Here is a 20,440-nt window from a genome sequence, read left to right as displayed (position 1 = left end):
GAATTTTATTTTATTTACTTTTTGTTCCAGACTGTTCATTATCCCATTTAATTTTGCCAGCTGCAAATTTGGTAAGCATTCCTTCTATTGCTTTTTCAAAGTAATTATTTTTAATTTTTATTTATTAAAAATTAAATTTGTTTGCTCTCCATCTCGCCGCAAAGCAACTCTGAGTAGCTTACAGGTGAAACTCAAAAAATTAGAATATCGTGCAAAAGTTCATTTATTTCAGTAATGCAATAAAAGGTGAAACTAATATATGAGATAGGCTCATTACATGCAAAGCAAGATAGTTCAAGCTGTGATGTGTCACAATTGTGATGATTATGGCTTATAGCTCATGAAAACCCCAAATCCAACCACCTCAGAAAACTGGCCACCTGATTTTCGGTCGTTTTCCACCCAATGCGCAACGTGTTTTGGGTTGTTCCTTGCCTTCCAGAGGGAGAAAAACAGCCCAACGGGCAACTTGGAAGTCCATTCCTGAACTTAAGGTTTGCATGTTGGGCTGTTTTTTTGCCCTCCCCAGGCTCCTAGAAAGCCTCTGGAGCCTGGAGAGCGTGAAAAACGGACCTGCTGGGCCAATGGAAGTCGGAAAATGGGCCATTTATGGCCTCCGGGCGGGGGGTTGCCCTCCACAGGCTTCAAGAAAGCTGTATGAGTGCATGCGCAGGGCAGCCGGGTGGTGGTGGTGGTGTCAGTCACACATATGCAGGGGGCATGGTGTGTGGGGCATTAAATTATGTGGGTGGGCATGCAAGAGTGCACGACAGCACAGATGTGCTTTTCGCACCCGAGACGTAAAAAGTTTGCCATCACTGCACTACTCCGTTGTGCCCAGGAGTAGATTCCTAGTTGTAACTATTTACATTTTAGACTGCCGCTCTTGAGCATGAGCTGGGTCTTCACCCAAGTGCATCATTTGCTTCTGGGCCCCACTGAAATATAAGAGGAAGGAAAATTAATATTTGCTTGGCATCCCATTTTGTTTGTTAAGTTTCCATATATAGTCTTTACAATTCCTGGCTTTTAATTCTGGCGACAGCAGCTTGAGGATATTCATTGTATTTATGTAAGAAAAGTTATCCTTAGCTAAATCCACGTTGCCATTCCGAATCAATATAATGCTTTATTCAAAAGTTCTTGCATTGCTACCTCCTCCAGGGTTCTCCATTATTTTAAGGGCATAATTCTAGCATATATCAGTGTGAAAAGCCTAGTATGTTTCTCTGGAATAGGGATGGAGAAGTAGAAAAGGAAAACATAAGATAATAAAAAATAGCATTGTATTTTTAAGAAATTAGGGTGCTGGGTGGCAATTGAAAACAGGATGGAACATAGTACTCTAATTTACTTGTGAATGTTTTAAGTTAATTTGTGAAGAACTAATTGGCTTTTTAAAATTTGTGGGTATATACCTATCAATGCCCATTTCATGAACAGATTTATATATTAGCTTTCCTCTATGAACTCAAGGCAGCATACATAACACACCCTCCAATTTTCATTTGTGGAGTTGTGAAATTTGTGGAGTAGTTTGATCTGAGTACCGTATTTTCACGACTATAAGCCGCACTGAAAATCCTAAAATTTGATCCAAAACCGGCAGTGCGGCTTATAACCCGGTGCGCTTTATATGTGGAAAAAGATCTCCCAGCTGCTTTCGCGGCTTCCTGGAGCGCCAAGAACCTTCGCGCTCTTCTCCGCTCCTCGCGACTGCAATAGATGTCCAGAAGCGGCTTTTGGGGCTAATGGGGATTGGATTTCCAGCTCGATAGCCCCTGCCGCTTCTGGACGTCTATTGCAGTTGTGAGGAGCCGAGGAGAGTGTGGAGAAGAGCGCGAAGGTTCTTGGCGCTCCAGGAAGCCGCGAAAGCAGTTGGGAGAGACGCACGGCTTGGTTTCTCCTCCCTGGACGTCGCAGCAGCAGCCCCAAACTCACCGATCTCAGTGTTTTTCGCATCGGGGTGTGCTGCAAGAGCATGCCCCGATGCGAAAAACACAGAGTTCGGAGCGCCAAGAACCTTCGCGCTCTTCTCCGCTCCTCCTCGTGACTGCAACAGATGTCCAGAAGCGTCGGGAAACGTGCGGCTTATAACCCGGTGCGCTTTATATGTGGAAAAAGTTTGAAAAATTAACGTTAATTGATACTGCGGCTTATAATCCGGTGCGGCTTTTGGTCGTGAAAATACGGTAGTTTCAGTATTTTAAGATGGATCTCTCTGATCCTTAGTTTAACACTATGACGCTTGTATCAAAGCTGTATGTGTATGTGCGGGGCAGCCGGGTGGTGGTGTCAGTCGCACATATGCAGGGGGCATGGCGTGGGGGGCATTAAATTATGGGGTGGGCACGCAAGCGTGCACGATAGCACGCACATGCTTTTTGCACCCGAGACAAAAAAAGTTTGCCATGTTTGGGGGTGACACAATTATTCTTAAAAGCGCACCTTGTTTTCTTGCAATTTTTGAAGGTTGCAGAGGCAGCACAAAAATGCCGTGTTTCTTGGGATGGCATCTCCATAGTTTCAAGAGAATTGTTTGTGATACTGGGACAATGATGATGAACCTTTTCGGCACCGAGTCCCCAAACCGTAATATGTGTGCATGTGTACGCGCCGGACCGCTGGAAACCCAATATATATGTTAGAACTTGGTTGTTATAGAAACATAGAAAACTGACAACAGAAAAAGATCCAGGGTTACATTGAATCTGCCCTATGAGTTTTCATTTGTTTTTGTTTTCTTATTTATTTCTTATTTTTAATTATTATTTTTAATTTTTAATGTATCAGCATCGTTTGTACGTATGTGGTAGCTTCAAAGTTAAAAACCTATTGAAATGGTTGAACCAATTAATACTATGGTTTATTTTTAGTTCCCAAAGGTTGGCCTTTGTTTGAGCCTTCTCCATAGCAAATAATTACATCTACATTATGTGAAAAAAAATATTGTGGAAGGAACAATTTCCCCTTCCCTTGCAGTGTTTTTCTTCTCTGGGAATTGCCCTTTCTTCTGCCTTTCAGTTTTGAAGCCGACCGCTCCCATTCACACTGTATTTTAAGAGTGGAAAAATCATTCGAAGTTGGGCATGACTTCCCAATTCCTGAAATCATTGTTATTTTAAATAAACATTTTGATCCCTTTGGGGGGGGGGGGAATTCCTGGTAATATTAGTGAAAGATCTGGATGTCAGGAAGAGGCAAGAGATGAGTTGGAGTGGCCTCCATTATTGAAACTTGGAAGGGTTGAAGAAATGACCGGCTGTAATTAAATATTTGCATTCATATGCCCCTGTTGTGCAGAGATAGTTTGATTGGCCAGAAAAGAGAATTGCAGGATCACTAATGCTATTGTTTGCTCTAATCATATATCTTTGCGTTGCAAGGGATCCAGTGAATTTATAAGTACTAACAGAATAACAGTTGTCGTTGACCTCTGTAGCAATATTTCTAAAAGTGTCACCTCTTCTCTGCCTAGATGAATGGCTTTTCTGTAGGGTTGAGTAGAAGAATAAGAGAGATGAAAATCTTTGGAGGAGTATATTTTGGAGGAGTATATTTTGGGGTGTGGCTGCTCAGTAGCTAAGATGCTGAGCTTGTCTATCAGAAAGGTTGGCGGTTTGGCGGTTCGAATCCCTAGCACTGCGTAACGGAGTGAGTTTCCGTTACTTGTCCCAGCTTCTGGAACAAGGGTGCGGCATCCTCAAGGTCACAAGATCAAAATTTGGGCTCTTGTCACTTGACATCTATCATTGCAGCATCCTGAGGTCACATGGTTGCTGTTTTGCAATCTTCCTAGCCCGCTTCTGACAAGCGAATTCAATGGGGAAGCTTAAGATCTGCATGATTCACTTAATTGCAGTGATTTATTTAATGTTTGTGACAAAAAAGGTTACACAATTGTGCACAACTCAGTTAACAGCCGCCTTGCTTAGCAATGGAAATTATGATCCCAATTTTGGTCATAAGTTGAGGACTGCCTGTGCACCTGGGGGATACCAGCCTGGATTTAACACAAGGAAAACAAACAAAACCTAGGTTTGCCTGAACACATTATTTTGAGGAGTATTTTGAAGAAAAATGAAGTGCCACTTCCCTTCATTTTTTGGAGGTGATGAAATAGCATAGTCTGAAAAATAGCCTAGAGAGAAGGAATATATCAGTCACTAAAATCTGTTTCTTCACTCCTGAGTATAATGAAAACATCACTCCCATTTCGATGCCTGCAAATGAAGACTGGATTCTGACTTAGCTTTAGGGATGAGAAATCAACCAAGAGGCTGCTGAATTACAACTCGCAATCCAAATCACCATTGGTGGAAAATGCATAAAGTTGTAACTAAATAACTTTTTTCAAAGTCATTATTTCCTTACCATGATGCCAAAGTCAAATGTAATTAGAAATGAGTAGGTCTCTTCAGGGCCTTAGTTGAACTTGAGTTAGACGAAATAGAAAAAAAAACTGTACCCCAGATCTTTTGATTGAAATCCTTTTCTGTCTTTGGAGACTATAGAGATCTCATTATCTCTCTCCCCCCGCCCCCCCTGGTCCTCCCACCCACCCTTCTGTACAGTCAGACTGAAAGAATAGGAAAAAAGGGGAATTATGACATTTCAGTAGTTAACTTCTGGCGAAATTCCTGGTCCGTGCTTGCTACTCGGAGAAAAGTTAAAAGAGTTTTTAAATAGCCATGTGGAAAAAAGCTGTCAGCCAGAAATTTTGCAGTTCCACACACACATTGTGCATTTTTAGGGAAGACTTCTGTAAATTACACGATGTCCTAAGAAAACAAATCCTGCTTTTACGTTCGTAAGGTATCTTTTCTAAGAATTAACTTTAAATAATCCACTATAGCCCAGTTCATTTGGCTGATTTAACATAGAATCATGCAGGAGAAGTGGCCATTTAATTAACTGAATCCAAATGCTTACTCAGTGGAGAAATCCAAATATTGCACAGTCTCTTTTGCAAGATTGCTATTTAGGTCTGATATTTATACTCATAATTGCCATGCCATCCAGCCCACCTGGTTTTAACAGAAGCAAAGAAATACAGTGAACCCACGAGTTAGCTATTTCAGGAAATTAAACGTAAAGGTAAAGTTTCCCCTGTACATATGTGCTAGTCATTCCTGACTCTAGGGGGCAGTGCTCATCTCCGTTTCAAAGCCGAAGAGACGGAGCTGTCCGAAGATGTTTCCCCATAGATGTCCCTATTTTTCTACTTGCATTTTTACATGCTTTCGAACTGCTAGGTTGGCAGAAGCTGAGACAAGTAACGGGAGCTCACCCAGTTACACGACGCTAGGATTCAAACCACCAAACTGCCAGCCTTTCTGATTAACAAGCTCAGTGTCTTGGCCACTGAGCCACCGCATCCCATCAGGGAATTAGGGTGCAGTTAATTTAACTAACCAAGGAGAGAAGCATTTTGGAATTAAGGAAAAACTTCCTAACAGTGAGGACAATTAACCAGTGGAACAACTTGCCATTAGAGGTTGATGCTTCACTACAGGAGGTTTTTAGGAAAAGACTGGACAATCACTTGTCTGAAATGGTGTAGGATCTCCTGCTTGATCATGGAGTTGGACCAGAAGACCTCCAAGGTCCTTCCAGCTGGTATTTCAATAGATTGAGGAGACATGCTAACTCAAAGAACAGAAGTAGTCTCTGACTATGTAGCTGTTGGTCTCACGTTGTTCTGGTAGAATACATCTACCAGACTACCAACACTTTCTTGTTGGACATGTCACGGCAATAGCTCTTTTCAGTTTTCTTTTCCCTTCTTGTTCGCTTTTTGTTGCTGTCACTGAGTAACTGCTGTCTGAATTCTGATTTTGAACAAATCCGAAAAAGCAATTTTTTAGGCTATTTGGTAACCTTCCTAAGCCCCAACTAGTCCTGAGTTTTATTTTTCTGATCCCATCTCTATACTTGTGGACTAGATACCAGTACTCTTGCTTAGTGACTTGTCTTCCATTCAATATTTTCCTGAAAAATAACTTTTTAAAATTTCAGATCTCTATACTTTATATGTAGCCAGAATGGCTTCCTCTGCTCGATTCGAGGCAATCTTGAAGCTTTTTGAGCTCTTTTCAAAGTGCACCTTTGACTACATGCCGCTTAAAAGCAAGAACCTTCAGCATTACAGTGACATTTCCCAATGTTTTTGTTCTTTCCATCTTTTGAACATTTCGAGAACTAATCATGTTAGTTTAAAGAAAAGCATTGTTTGCAGAGCTTAGCTGTTCACAAAAAGCTGTTCTTTATAGAAGGCAACTGTATACGTTTGTCAGTGGTAGGTTCCAGATCCCGTTCCAACCGGTACAGATGGAACGGGCCTGGTGGCATCCAGATCTGGCCCACAATATGGTTGGATCCGGCCCACGGGACCGTCCTGGTCTGCCCAATGCAAAGAGGAAACATCAGGCCAACGTAGCTTCGGCCCAGTCTACCAATGTGAAGAGGAAACATGCCAGCAGTTTGGGCAGTGGCATCAAGCTGGCCACGCCCATCCAGTTGGCCACATCCAGCTGGCCCTCCCCCACCCTGAGGTCAACCACAGCCCTGATGCGGCCCTCAATGAAATTGAGTTTGACACCCCTGGTGTTTCCTACCTTTTTGAAAGAAGTAGACACATTTATAAATAAGCCATTGATTAGACTTGGATTTGATTCATCTTACCTAGGTCATTCAATTTGTATGGATACCCAACTAAACAAATTACTCTGGGTGCAAACAATCTTAAAATAAATTAAAAACAATTCCAATAACAGATGCAAAAATTACAATGCACAACAGCTGAGGAAGATATCACAATCAACAGTTGCTAGCATAACCAGGAGAGAGGTCACTTTACACACTGGGTGGGGTGGGGTGGGGGTCCCCAGATCTGGCCACCGAACAATGACCAGCAAGTTGGAACCATCTTAACTTCCAGTGGGAGAAAGTTTCATAGGGTGGACACAATGATTGAAAAGCTAAGTGACTGACATGACCTGGAGCATATCCATGCTGCTGTACTAGATTTTCTAATACATGAGATCCTTACGGAATCCAAGCACATTTTTTAGGAAAAAGATTATTATGGAAGGTTATCCCTTGTTTTACACTTGGCTTCTAAATATTTGTGGGATGGGCCATCTAAAGGCCATCAAGTGAGACTTGCAAGGGTGAATATCACTTTGGGGATCTTAGAATTATTGCGATAGTATGCCTGAATTCACACCATGTACTCAATCACACATTAAGTTAAATAACTATGGTTAAAACTAAATACAATTTGCATGTGGCACTTACGCACAGCTAGATCTTTAACATGTATTATGTTGAAGCTGGTCTTTGTAGTACTCTTTAAAAAAATGATTGAACAACCTCATTTGTATTAACATCCTGCGTAAAAGACAGAAAAGGGGTATACCAAAATTAGGTATTTTCTCAGGTTTCTGCTGCTATTAAGATTTACTGTTTAGTTTTGTAGGTCTTGGGTCCCTGTAAATTAGTCACAGTACAACCTGTCTAACTGTCCAAGCTCTCCTTAAAGAGCTCTTGAAAAACAGCAGAAAAGGGAGAAATCTTTGGCTCAAATTTTTTAGAATGAATGTTCAGTGAGATGAGTGGCTTGTATACAGCAAAGAAAGAATTAGAATATAGCACTGGATAATGATGGAAATATGGAAATGATTCTAAGCTGCATTTTTTATTTTTTTGCATCAAGCTTGCAAAATTCTGGTGGGCTCATCCTGGTACACAGGGAGAAATTGTAAATTTAAACATCTGCTTCCTTAGCTACAAGGTTTTCTTTTATTGTATATATAAGGCTCAAAGTCATCTTTTTCTATGACGATTCATGGGTAAATTTCATATGATAGCATGTTAAACATGGTGCTGTATTGACAAAATTGTTCCGTATATTAATTTAAAAAATTTATCACCTGCCATAAGGTAAGTTAGGTACAAAAGGACATGATTACTGCTGTCCATCCACTTATGTTTCTTCTCCTGTGTATTGCAAATCTTGCAAGAAACAAATTTGCACTGCTAAATTATCTATTGTGTTTGTGAGATGACAATCTTTTCGGGTGTCCTTCAAACATATTTTGTGAATTAAAAATGCCCCAAATCTTGCAAGTTTATGTCACATTGCCTTAAAACACAAGCTTTCTAAAAAAAACAACAAAAAAACCCCCACACATTTTAAGAAGTGTTTAATTTGGGAAGACCATGAATGTTTACTCAGCTTTCTCTTAGGCACTATGTGCTTAGAATTATTGATATCTTTAACCCAATAACCCCCATTTGACTTATTGGGATCTGTATTAGAAACATATTTACTTTTTGATTTATTTCATTATTGGACTTGTTTAATAGAGTGATACTATGTACCATGTTTATTTAAATATAGTAAAATCTATGGCAAAACAATAGAAATACAAGAATTTTAAAAAAACACAAAGGATCACACAATAATAATAATCAGTCAGCCTGTTAGCATCAGCCCATCTCTGAAAGTCTCTGGAGGAACCCCAGTTTTCCTGTGGATCATCACAGAAAAGTTACGAGTCTCTCCCAGAGACATAAAAAAAGGAGAGAATGTCACAATAAATTGTCCAGAGACTTTTGAACAGGTGGGCCGACACCTGTAAAGGCATTGATGAAAAGACCTTAGTGTTAAGTTATCTTTAGTCTAAATAACAAAAATAGCAAAAATTTCTGGATTGTACCAGGAAGCTAATAATGTCAGTGCAGGATCTGAAGCACAGGTGGCGCAGTGGTCAGAATGCAGTACTGCAGGCTACTTCTGCTGCTGGCTGCTGGCTGCCTGCAGTTTGGCAGTTCGATTCTCCCCGGTTCAAGGTTGACTCAGCTTTCCATCCTTCCGAGGTTGATAAAATGACTCATATTGTTGGGGGCAATATGCTGCCTCTGTAAACTGCTTAGATAGGACTATAAAACACTGTGAAGTGATATATAAGTATAAGTGCTATTGCTATAATATATTCATCTACAGTGTACATTATTCAGTACACAATATACACCAACAACCAGGCTATTTACTGGATCGGTTCTGGATTCTGAATAATCTTTAAAGCCAGCTCCATGTTGAATATCTTGTGTCCAAGCAGGTAGTAACGAGGGCATGAGATACTACTTCAAGGCTGTCTTGTTCCATATAAGATTACACCTGGCACACAGAAAATGCTGGACAAACACCCACCATCACCACCACCACAACTTGCACTTACCTATCTAGAAGTTAACTGGGAATTTGGAAGTGCCCCAAAGTCACAATTTTTCCAAGAGTTGTGTCATTTGTCCAGAACGGAATGCAAAGTACTCCTCTAATACTAGTCTTGCCATCACCCAGTTTGGAAGAGAAGAAAAGACTTCGGTGTGAATTCTAGCGAAGTCATTGTTCAGGCCATATCAATATCATGTACACCGCACTTTGATTACATGTACTTTGTGGCAAAAAAGACTGCACACTTAATTCTGCTATTGGACAGGTACACATTTTTCTCAGGATGCTGGACGAACTTATTTTGAGATACTGAGCATGACATTTAGAGTAGAACTCAGGGACCGTTTTAGTCCTGATGATGATTGAGTGCTGATGATGGATAATGATTGAGTTCAATTTGTAAGTTACGTAGACAAACTCTTGTATTTCATGTATTAGTGGTATTAACTAAATCATCTTTAAAATAGACAAAATCTCATTGTATTAAATGTTAAATATGATAGACTAAGCAATTTACCTCTTGTGTTTATTATCAGTTTTCCAGTTTATGGTGATGGCTCTTAATAGATATTGCATGACGTGATGTATAATATGTATAATGTATAATTTACAACTATGATTGGAACCAGACTTTCTATTGCTAAGTAATGAGGTTGTTAAGTATGCCGTGCCAAATTTTACAGCTTTTTTTTTTTTTTTGGCTATGGTTGTAGTTGTTAAGTGAATCACACAATCGTTAAGGGAATCCTGCTTTCCCCATTGACTTTGCCTGTTGGAAGCTAGCTGGGAAGACCACAAATCACAAACATGTGTCCCTTGGATGCTGCTACCATTGTAAATACATGCCAGTTGCCAAGACACTGAATTTTGGTCATGTGACTGGTTGCACTGCAACAAAAGTGGCTGTAAATAACTTTTTTCAGGGTGGTAACTTCAAAGAGACAGGTTCTTATTTTCTTTTGACACCCCCCCCCCCCCTTGGCCTTATTTTTGAGGAGGTGTTATTATGTTTGGGGTGCAGGAGGCTGCTGCTGTGTTGCAATATTTTCGGGGAGAGCTTATTTTAGTGTATTCACTCAAAAGCCTGATTGAGCTTATTATCCGGGGAGGTCTTATTTTCAGGGAAACAGGGTAAACGAATTGTTGTGAGTAAAAGATTACCTGTAAGAGATCAGACAACAATGTCATTTCATGTCCTGCTGTCCTGTTTAGATAAACAGCTTTGTGGTCCTGTTTTATTGTATTATATTAGTTCATGTGAGAAGAATTTGCAGTATTTATCCAGACAAAGCTATTCCAGCTGTTATGTTGTTGTTTTTTTGGCTGCGTGGCCTTCCGATTATTTCTTTTTTGTGGCTTTGCAGCTTCAGCTGATGGCAATTCTTATTGTGTAGTCACATTGAAACTTTGTTTTTTGCTTTTTTTAAAAAAAACACAAGATAATGAGCATCTGGGTATCCTCCAACGAAAGCTGAACACAACTACTTAGGTTGCCTCAATAATTGAATGAGTAAATTGGCAAAAATAAATAAATTAGCATACACTTAGCACAAAGGATCATGATATTTTATATTAAGTCAGTAACACTTGTCAGATAAGATAATTCTGTATGAATGCTGAATTGGCCACTATCTGCAATGCTAATACCATAGTCATTTCTCTCTCTTCTGCGTTCTTTTCCTACTGTTACAAGAAATCAATTCAGTGTTTTTCCCTTCCTTCTGCTGAAAGGGAAATTTACAAGGTCAAGATAAAGAAGGCAGTGTATAAAGATGAGGCAGGGATTCTGCAGGTGTAAATTTGATTCCTTTTCAGGTAGTTTGTAGTTTAACAACTGCCTCTTGCGATGGTGCTGAAAAAGATCTGCAGCCTGTCCTCAATCTTGTGGCTGTCTCAGATTCTCTGTGGTTGTGAGAGTGTGATTTTGGGTGCTTCAACACTGGGGGACATTTAGGACAGTCGCAGCATCCCATGATCATATGAACGCCATTTGCAAACTTCATATCCAGCTTCCAACAAGCAAAGTCAACGAGGAAGCCGGAAATAATGTGAAGTCACATTTATGAACGTTGTTGATCTGCTTAACAATTGCAGTAGAACGGATATCGTAAGTCAGCATGATCATGTAATGTTTCAGTTAACAGCTGTATTGCTTATAACAGAATTGCTGTCCCAACTACCATTCTTAAGTGAAGACTATCTGTATCAGGTCACCATCCAATTATCCAGTCTATTTCTAAAGGTAAAGGTTCCCCTTGCACATATGTGCTAGTCGTTCGCGACTCTAGGGGGCAGTGCTCATCTCCATTTCAAAGCTGAAGAGCGAGCACCGTGGTCATGTGGCCGGTGTGACTAAATGCCAAAGGTGCACGGAACGCTGTTACCTTCCCACCAAAGGTGGTTTCTATTTTTCTACTTGCATTTTTACATGCTTTCGAACTGCTAGGTTGTCAGAAGCTGGGACAAGTAACAGGAGCTCACTCCATTACGCGGTGCTAGGGATTCAAACTACAGAACTGCTGACCTTTCCGGTCGACAAGCTCAGCCTCTTAGCCAATGAGCCACCACGTCCCTCTATTATGCAGATAGAGACTTGCATTTGACAATTTCGGCAATACATGCTAAAGCTGACTTTAAATGACTTCCTACTTCTTAAGTATCTTAGCCACTGAGCCACCACGTCTATGTCTATTGGCACATAATTGTGCTAATTGTTCTCATTGGTTAAAACTTACATCTGTTAGGTCAGTGATGAAGAATCACCTTCTAGATATCGTAGGATTTTTAGGGTGGACTGGACTGTCAAAACCCCCACAAAATATCCTGGTGAAGACACTTTCACAATACTGCTAAGAAAATAACACAACTGCATTAGAAGGAATTGAGTTCAGCTCCATAGAGGTTTTTTAAGTCGCATTCAACTTTGATCTGATCTTCACCTCCTTAGTCATCACCCCCCTCCCTGAATAAAAACCCCAGGGAGTAGTATTAACCACCAGACCTTGAAGACTAAGAGTATGGGAATACACACACACAAACAGAAATAGAACATGAAAAATAAACAGGAAACATACTTTTACAACTGATCTTCAGAAATATTTTGAAGTCAATTTGTTTACATTTTAAGTGGATTTTTTTTTCTACAGCTGAGTTTAATGAGAAATTGAGTTGGATTTATTATTTAACAGAAAATTGCTTATGATTCCTTCTAATTATTTTAGTTTTTTTTTAAAAACAGTTATGATAAATAGATATGGGAGCATGTTGTCTTTTGTATATTAAGGCGCTGACATACTTCTGGATCTTTGAAAACATATGGTTGTCCAATGTTGTAGAATAGTTTTTACTGTTAAGTATTTATTTCATAGATTAAATATATAGATATTTTATTCTTTCAGCACATCCCTTATTACTCAGTACAGTATCAGGACATATCACATATCACAATCGCATACTACATAACATATATCACAACATGTAACATACATCACATAACATAATGTAGCCACACCATAAAACATGTAATAACATACTGCATTACATTACATTACATATAAATATATATTTTGTCTTCTGAAACCATGGGATAGGAAATCTTTCAGAGGGCTGCATTTTTCTGAAGGTAGCAGTGTTATTTAGCAATTCATTGGATAAGATAATTCAAAGTGTTAGGTATCATCTATAAAACATTGGCTTCAGTTATCTGCCAGACTATTCAATTAAATTTTGTCCTTCTATCCTGTTAGTTATGTCATCTTATGGGCCCTTGGAGCCAAGGTGGCGCAGTGGTTAAATGCAGCACTGCAGGCTACTGCTAGATCAGCAGGTCAGCGGTTCAAATCTCACCGGCTCAGGGTTGACTCAGCCTTCCATCCTTCCGAGGTGGGTAAAATGAGGACCCAGATTGTTGGGGGCAATATGCTGACTCTCTGTAAACTGCTTAGAGAGGCCTGAAAGGCCTATGAAGCGGTATATAAGTCTACTGCTATTGCTATTGCTATTGCTATATCTGTGACCACAATTGCCCTGTCTGATAGTTCCCCACTTCCTGTCTTTATGGCATTGACCATGTGGTTGTAGACCTAGGATATTATGGTTAGTTACACAGTCAGCAGTTTAGGCTGATTTTGCATTTTTATTCACCTATCAATTTCCTCAAAAGTACCTGGATTAGATAGACGACATTATATATTAAAGGTTTCGTCATTGTCCCAAATAAAGTTACCTTCTGAAATTGATTTGCGGTGATTTTGTCAATGCCAATATAGTAACCAAGTGGTACTCCAGATGTTTTGGGATTGAATGTAAGACACCTACCGTGTTTCCCCGAAAATAAGACAGGGTCTTATTTTCTTTTGGCGCCCGAAATAAGCACTTGGCCTTATTTTGGGGGCAATATTATTTGAGGTGCAGGAAGTGGCGAGCATGGTCACTTCATGGCTGCTGTGTGTTGCAATATGTTTGGGGAGGTCTTATTTTAGTGCATATGCTCAAAAGTCCACTTGGGCTTATTATCCGGGGAAACGAAGGTATTACTTGTGTGGTACCATCTTTGCCTTCTTTTGCAACAGTCGTTTTACTTTTATTTGCAGGTTTTTGCATTTTGTGATTTTTCTCCATTTCTTTCTCTCCACTATCCAGACTTTTTGACTTGGGGTGTTATGTGTCAGATGCCTGTCTGTTTGTATTCTAAAGTCCCAGAGCATTTTCTATGACTTGCCTATTTTGTGGCCCCACCACTCCTCGCTTGCAGACAAGGTGCTATTTCTTGCAGATATTCCAATGCACCATTGTTGCTACTTTGTCATGCTGCTGTTTGTAGTCAGCCTGGGTGATCTTGCAGCAGAGTTCTGTTTTCCTCTTTGAACAGACACAGCTTATAAATGCAACAAAATAAATAAATAAACACAATGCCAGGGATAGTGCCCCGGGGCGGGAGCAGGCCCACATACTGGCTGGAACTACCAGTTTGTGAGAACTGGTCCGAATCAGCAGCAGCCCACCTCTGAGTAAAATAGCTAATGCATTGCGACAAAAATCTTTAATACACTTGAAATATGGGCCCCTGAACTATCATCACCATCTCTATAGGCCAGTGTTTCCCAAACTTAGCAACTTGAAGATGTCCGGACTTCAACTCCCAGAGCTGGGGAATTCTGGGAGTTGAAGTCTGGACATCTTCAAGTTGCCAAGTTTGGGAAACACTGCTATAGGCAATTTTAATATGGAAATAAGCCGGTTCCAAACAAAACTTTGTAAATCAGCAGTTCCTTCTCTTTTCATTTGAAAACCGACACAAGCATTTTCTTCTTTTAAAAATTCGAAAGTTAAAAATGTCAGCCTTACTCTTTAAAATCTGTCTGAACATTTAGTCTCCTCATTGTCCCAAATTAAACCTTGCGTTTACTCTTCATATTTCAGTACCATCTTCCTGTGATAGGAGGCTCCTGAGAGGAAACTTCTACCTATCAATGCACGACCAATGGTAAGTCGCCAAATGTGGCTTTTTTGTGTGTTTGAAGTTGTTTTAAATAAAATTGGCTTTATAGATAGTCCTTACTTAATAACTGCCCTATTTAGTGGCTGTTCAAAGTCATGATAGCACTCAAAAAGTAACCAGAACTGTGGTTTATATTGGTTAGGTTTATGATTAATTGATCCATCCATCCATCCATCCATCCATCCATCCATCCATCCATCCATCCATCCATCCTCTTTTTCTCTAGTATTGGTGGAAATGGAAATTAGAATAGATGGTAAAATGGAATGGTTTTATTGTGAATGGTTTATTAAAAGTAGAATTAAATATATTGCAGTATTTGTCTTAAATACTTATGTTTTTATCCAGCTATTCTTTCTCAAAAGCTGCTCCAATACTTCGATTGCTGCTGTATTTTCTTGCCTCCTAGCTTGCTCCATTCTTTTAATGCCCACCCCTGCTAACAATCATTACATTTTTCCTAGTCTAGTAAAGGATGTCCGACTATGATATTTTAAATCTCATTGTTCTTAAAATATGCCCAGAAGCAAGGCACTGTGATAAGGATAGGAGATTTATTTGTGTGCCTGTGGGAAGAGAGTTAATTTTAGTATAAATAATACAGTCTCAGTAAAATTTAAAATGTGATCTTTCACATGGAAAGGCTAAACAATGATCTCACTTTTTAAAGAACAGGATGCAACATATTTTCACACTCTTGTCCTCCGTCCTTATGCTTTTAGCTATTTGAGGGTGTAAGAAAGAGCGTGTTCAAGTCCTTTTAAAAGAACTTTTCTGGACAGTGGCCTTTCATGTTTTCTTACAAAAGTAGAGAATGTTTTGCTTTGGTTTAAGCTTTTGAAGATGCCTCTCCTTGTAGCCTCACATGTTCTCGGCTTGCAATACATGGCCATTGTTGCCTATCTTCATAGCACAATAAACAGAAAGATACAAGGATTGGTTAGGTAGTGTTATTGCTGGAGGCTAACAAACAAGTCACATTGGCCTCAATCAGAGTTGAGTGGAGAAATAAAAATACATTCTTTGAAACCAACAGTGCTATGTAACAGTGTGCCTCCCCTAGATCAGCAACAGTGTTCTGATTTTTCAATTGCTACTATGCTTGGATTTAATGGGGCCTTGGTTTAATATGATCTGGCAGTGGGCTGATTAGCAAGTGCTTCAATACTATTTCCTGGTTTTAGAGAGCATAGCTGGGCATGATTTTCCAATGCCAGACAATGCGAATGACCAAAAGATTTATCAGTATGAGTACTCCTCAACTTGCATCAACCTTGGAAAACATGTTCAATGGTCCATAAAAGCATCTCTGGCAGTTGTAAAATATTGGGTTTGTCCCCACTCTATCCCTGTGGTCACATGACCACACTTGGCAAACCACTCTCATTTATCCCATAGTCATCTGATTTTTCCCTAGCATATGGCATGCATATATATATATATATATATATATATATATATATATATATATATATATATATATATATATATATATATATATATATATATTGCTGACTTACAACAAAAAACCCACCACTTAGGGAGAGCAGGTTCATATTTATGTATGACCACCTGATTTGTTTAACAACATCCTAAGACCAGTTGTAAAAATGGGTCTGGTCCCATGGGTCCCTTGATTTTACAATGATCATGACTTAATGGCTGCAATTTCGGTCCCAGTTGCAGTCGTAAGTCAAGTGAGATCTGTGATGTAAATAGCGCCGAAGTAATCCTGTATTTTGTTTATAATTTCAAATTGTTATATACCAATCGGACCTTTGCAAAATGGAACATGAGTTGGATCTTTCTAAAGCAATTCAGTTTTAAAGGTTGTACTAATCTACATCTTTCCATTTCCCTTTGTTTTCTCAACCTTTTGCTACTTTGAGATGTACCTTTGCATCTTCTTGGATTCTCAGCAGTGACTCTGTTGTCTGGGAAAATTCAGGAGCGAAGGCTTAACTTGCTTATCAAGGAGATGTTGGTTTATCTCTTGTAGAAAACAGAAAGATAATTTCTCCTGGTGTTTGAAACTATGCTTTATGAGTATTGGTGGTAGGAGAACTGCCTATATTATCAAAAGTGATGTGAAAGTCATCTTCATAGCCCTTAGGCCCTTCACTGCCTTTCTGCCATAGATACACCCAAAGAGAAGGTAGGTCTTTTCCTCATTTGAGTAGATGGATCAATGGTGGATTAATCGTAGTATTCGCAGATACAAGTAGTCCTCTACTTCCGATCACAATTGAACCCAAACTTTCCATTGCTAAGCAAAGCAGTTGTTAAGTGAATTTCCCCCCATTTTATAACCTTCATTGCAGCCGTTGTTAAATGAACCCCTGCAGTTGTTAAAAGAATCATGCAGTCATTAAGCCAGTTTGGCTTCCCCTGTTGAATTTGCGTGTCGGAAACCAGCTGGAAAGGTACAAATGATGATCCCATGACCTCGGGACAGGGCAATTGTCATAAATACAGACCAGTCACCCGGTACCCAAATTTTGATCTTGTGTCCATGGGAATGCTGCAAAGGTCATAAGGGGGAAAACCAGCCATAGGTCACTTTTTTCAGTGTCGTCGTAACTTTAAATGGTCACTAAATGGAGGGTAGTAAGTCAAGTATCTAAACCTGTATCTAGTCCAATGTTCTTTGTTCCCCCTGCTTTCAATTTCAGTTTCATAAAACAGAATGAACAAATGGGAGAAAATTGCTTTGCCTTTTAAAGTTTGTTTAAAAATGTTTTTGTAACATTTAAACATGAACCAGTGTGGTGCAATGGTTAGAGTGCAGTACTGCAGGCTACTTCTGCTGCCTGCCAGCTGCCTGCAATGTGGCAGTTCACATCTCACCAGGCTCAATGTTCAATCAGCCTTCCATCCTTCTGAGGTCAGTAAAATGAGGACCCAGGTTGTTGGGGGGCAATATGCTGACTTTGTAAACCGCTTTGGGGGGGGGCTGTAAAGCACTGTAAAGTGGTATATAAGTCTAAATGCTATTGCTATTGCTAAACAACAGCAATAATGAACCCAACCTCCTTCCTCGACTCAAGCTCCACCTTAAAGGCAGTTCATAAATATTATAATATGACTCTCTTCTGTATGTGCCTTTTGCTAAAACAGGGTGTTAAAATACACGTCCAGTAAAATGAAAAAGCAAAAACAAAAAAAACACCTGCTTTACTTAAAACTTTTCAACTTTCACAAATTGCTTTTCCCATCAGCAAGAATAAAGTGTACATGACTTCATACTTCAGTCAAGAGTTCAGGACCTTTTCACATTACTGCTTATTAAAAAAAATGACTCACTGCATCATAAAGTACGATCAGCTCAATTAAATTTTAAAATATTCGGAAGAATCTGTTGTCGTACTGTATTTTGTTCTAATTGCCACCCCCAAATAAGCATTTGCAGAGTTGCAGACTAGTTACTTAGAAAAGCAAAAATGGATCTTTAATTGTGGCTTACAGCATGCTTTGTAGAAGGAAAATCTTTTAGAAAAGTCACTATTGTAAGAAGGTGGAGTATAAAAATAAATAAAGCAGAGGGCATTTTATGACGGAGTAACTCAAAATATAGTCTCAGATGAAACATGCACAAAATATAATGCTGGATCAATTGTGCAATGTCACAAGAATCTCATCCATTTTTAGAGAAACCCTTTTTAAAGAAAACCCTGTAGAGCTGCTGACAGCTTTGCAGTTACGGATAGTCCTTGATTTTGGACCATAAATAAGCCCGGAATTATGTTGGTTAGTCATGTCAATCATTAAGGGATCATATTCAATTTTGCAATCTTTTTTTGTTGCGGTCAATAAGTGAACACTGTGGTTGTTAAGTGAACCTGGAAGCAAATGCTGGCCATAAATTCACAATCTTCTTACTGTAGGTGGCTGCAAATGGCTATAAAAACACGCGGAATGTGAGCCCACTAAGAGTGTGGTGATGGGGTTGTTGGAATTTTGATACAGGGTCATAAGTACTGTAGCTCTGGGGATATCCATCATCATTTTGAACAGTTGCTGAGCAACTAGTTGTAAGTTGAAAGACTATCTGTAATACTGACTTAAATAGTTGCATCCTTAAGTTGACAGAGGCCCTCCAATATCCACAGTAATGTATTGTAGCAAAAATTTGGAGAAGGAGTGAAAGGGAATATTCAGGGCTTTGAAACCCAATTGTTAGAATATCTCCCTGTTGGCTCTTAAAATTTGACTGTATGCAATTCATGACATGTAACGTAAGGACAGCCCAAGAGATAGGTGTTGTGGCAGATGAAATACTAAGATTAAATAAATGTGATGTAAGGAGCTACAAGATCCCAAAGGAGAAGCATGAAATTTTTTTACTAAAATGTCAATAAGAGTTGGAATTCTAAAAAGGGCAAGAGATAATGGATAGGTATAGAATACTTCTTAATGGGGTGGCTATCATATTAAGCGTTAGAAAAAAAAAGCTAGAAGTTAGAAATTGGGAAAATAGTATTATGTATATTGATATAGAATAGAATACGTTATAACTACTACCTATTTTCCCTGAAAATAAGACCTCCCCGAATAATAAGCACAATCGGGCTTTTGAGCGCATGCGCTAAAATAAGCCTTCCCCCCAAAATAAGCCATCCCTGAAAAAATATTGCAACACAGCACAGCCATGAGGTGACCATGCTCGCTGCTTCCTGCACCTCAAAAATAATAAGACCTTTCCGAAAATAAGGCCAAGCGCTTATTTCGGAGGTCAAAAGAAAATAAGACCCTGCCTAATTTTCAGGCAAACATGGTAAGGTGGAGTAAATGTTAGAAGTTGAAAGATGATGATTATGTATATTTAAACAATATTACTACTATTACTACTGTGCATAAAATATAGTGAACCAGACAATACTTTGTCCACCAAGCACCTATGGATGTAAAAGAAAAAACTATGAAAAAAACCCATAGATTAAAAAAAAAGAATAGTCCAGGTGACTTTGTGGAAGGGATTGCTCATCAGAGGAGAGCCTTGTGGTGAATTATTTGGGATTTATTGCATAGTTTGTGTTCCAAGAGTGGCTTTTGAAACTATCTATGCAACCAAAGTTCATTGCATTTTATGGAACTGAATTATGCCATGTCATTTTGAAAAGGAGAAATTAACTTCCTTGCGCTCAAATGATGGTAGTGGAGTGACGCAAGTGTCGTTTATATGCTTCATCCTATGAAATCCTTTACATTTAATCATCCATTCCGACAACTTCCTAAAAAGTAGTCATTACAAAAATAACATTTCAAAATCCTGAACCCCTGAAACATAGATGTAACTTGAATGTTGTGGGTTGCCTTCATTGGGCATATGATACGGTGATAACCTAAACCATTTTCTGTCCTGGTTTGTTTTGAAGCAATGGTTTGTGGATACCCTAGTTCAAAGATTGCAAATGCGAGTAATAGGATTTTTTAAAATGTTTGAATCCTGATTCATAACAAAGGCCAACACAATTCATGTTTGGGCAAGCATTGTGATCAAGCCAATAACCTTTGTGTGATTGGTCCACACAGAGTGCTCTAATAACCCCAAATTATCATATTAAATATCCAATTATGTGTGGCTAAATTACTGTCAATTTGTGCCTTTATCCATATTTCTGTCTGTGGGACTAAATCTATAAATAGTATCACATTCCATGCAGTTTCCATTTTGCTGTATTTCTGCTTGGCTGTTGGGT

General features: G+C 39.2%; 1 long non-coding RNA gene across 3 annotated transcripts in view; it reads left to right on the top strand.

The window, feature by feature from the left end:
* Nucleotides 1-20,440, top strand: part of LOC116513657 — a 204,099-nt gene that overhangs the window by 98,372 nt on the left and 85,287 nt on the right. For all 3 annotated transcript variants that reach the window (XR_004256025.1, XR_004256024.1, XR_004256026.1), the window contains one exon: nucleotides 14,663-14,726. This is a non-coding gene — a long non-coding RNA (uncharacterized LOC116513657). The remainder of the gene's footprint in view (nucleotides 1-14,662; nucleotides 14,727-20,440) is intronic.

The sequence above is a fragment of the Thamnophis elegans genome, chromosome 10 (assembly GCF_009769535.1).
Source record: "Thamnophis elegans isolate rThaEle1 chromosome 10, rThaEle1.pri, whole genome shotgun sequence".
Lineage (NCBI taxonomy): Eukaryota > Metazoa > Chordata > Lepidosauria > Squamata > Colubridae > Thamnophis > Thamnophis elegans.
Note: the sequence above shows the minus strand (reverse complement) of the source record. Positions and strands in the feature narration are given on the sequence as shown.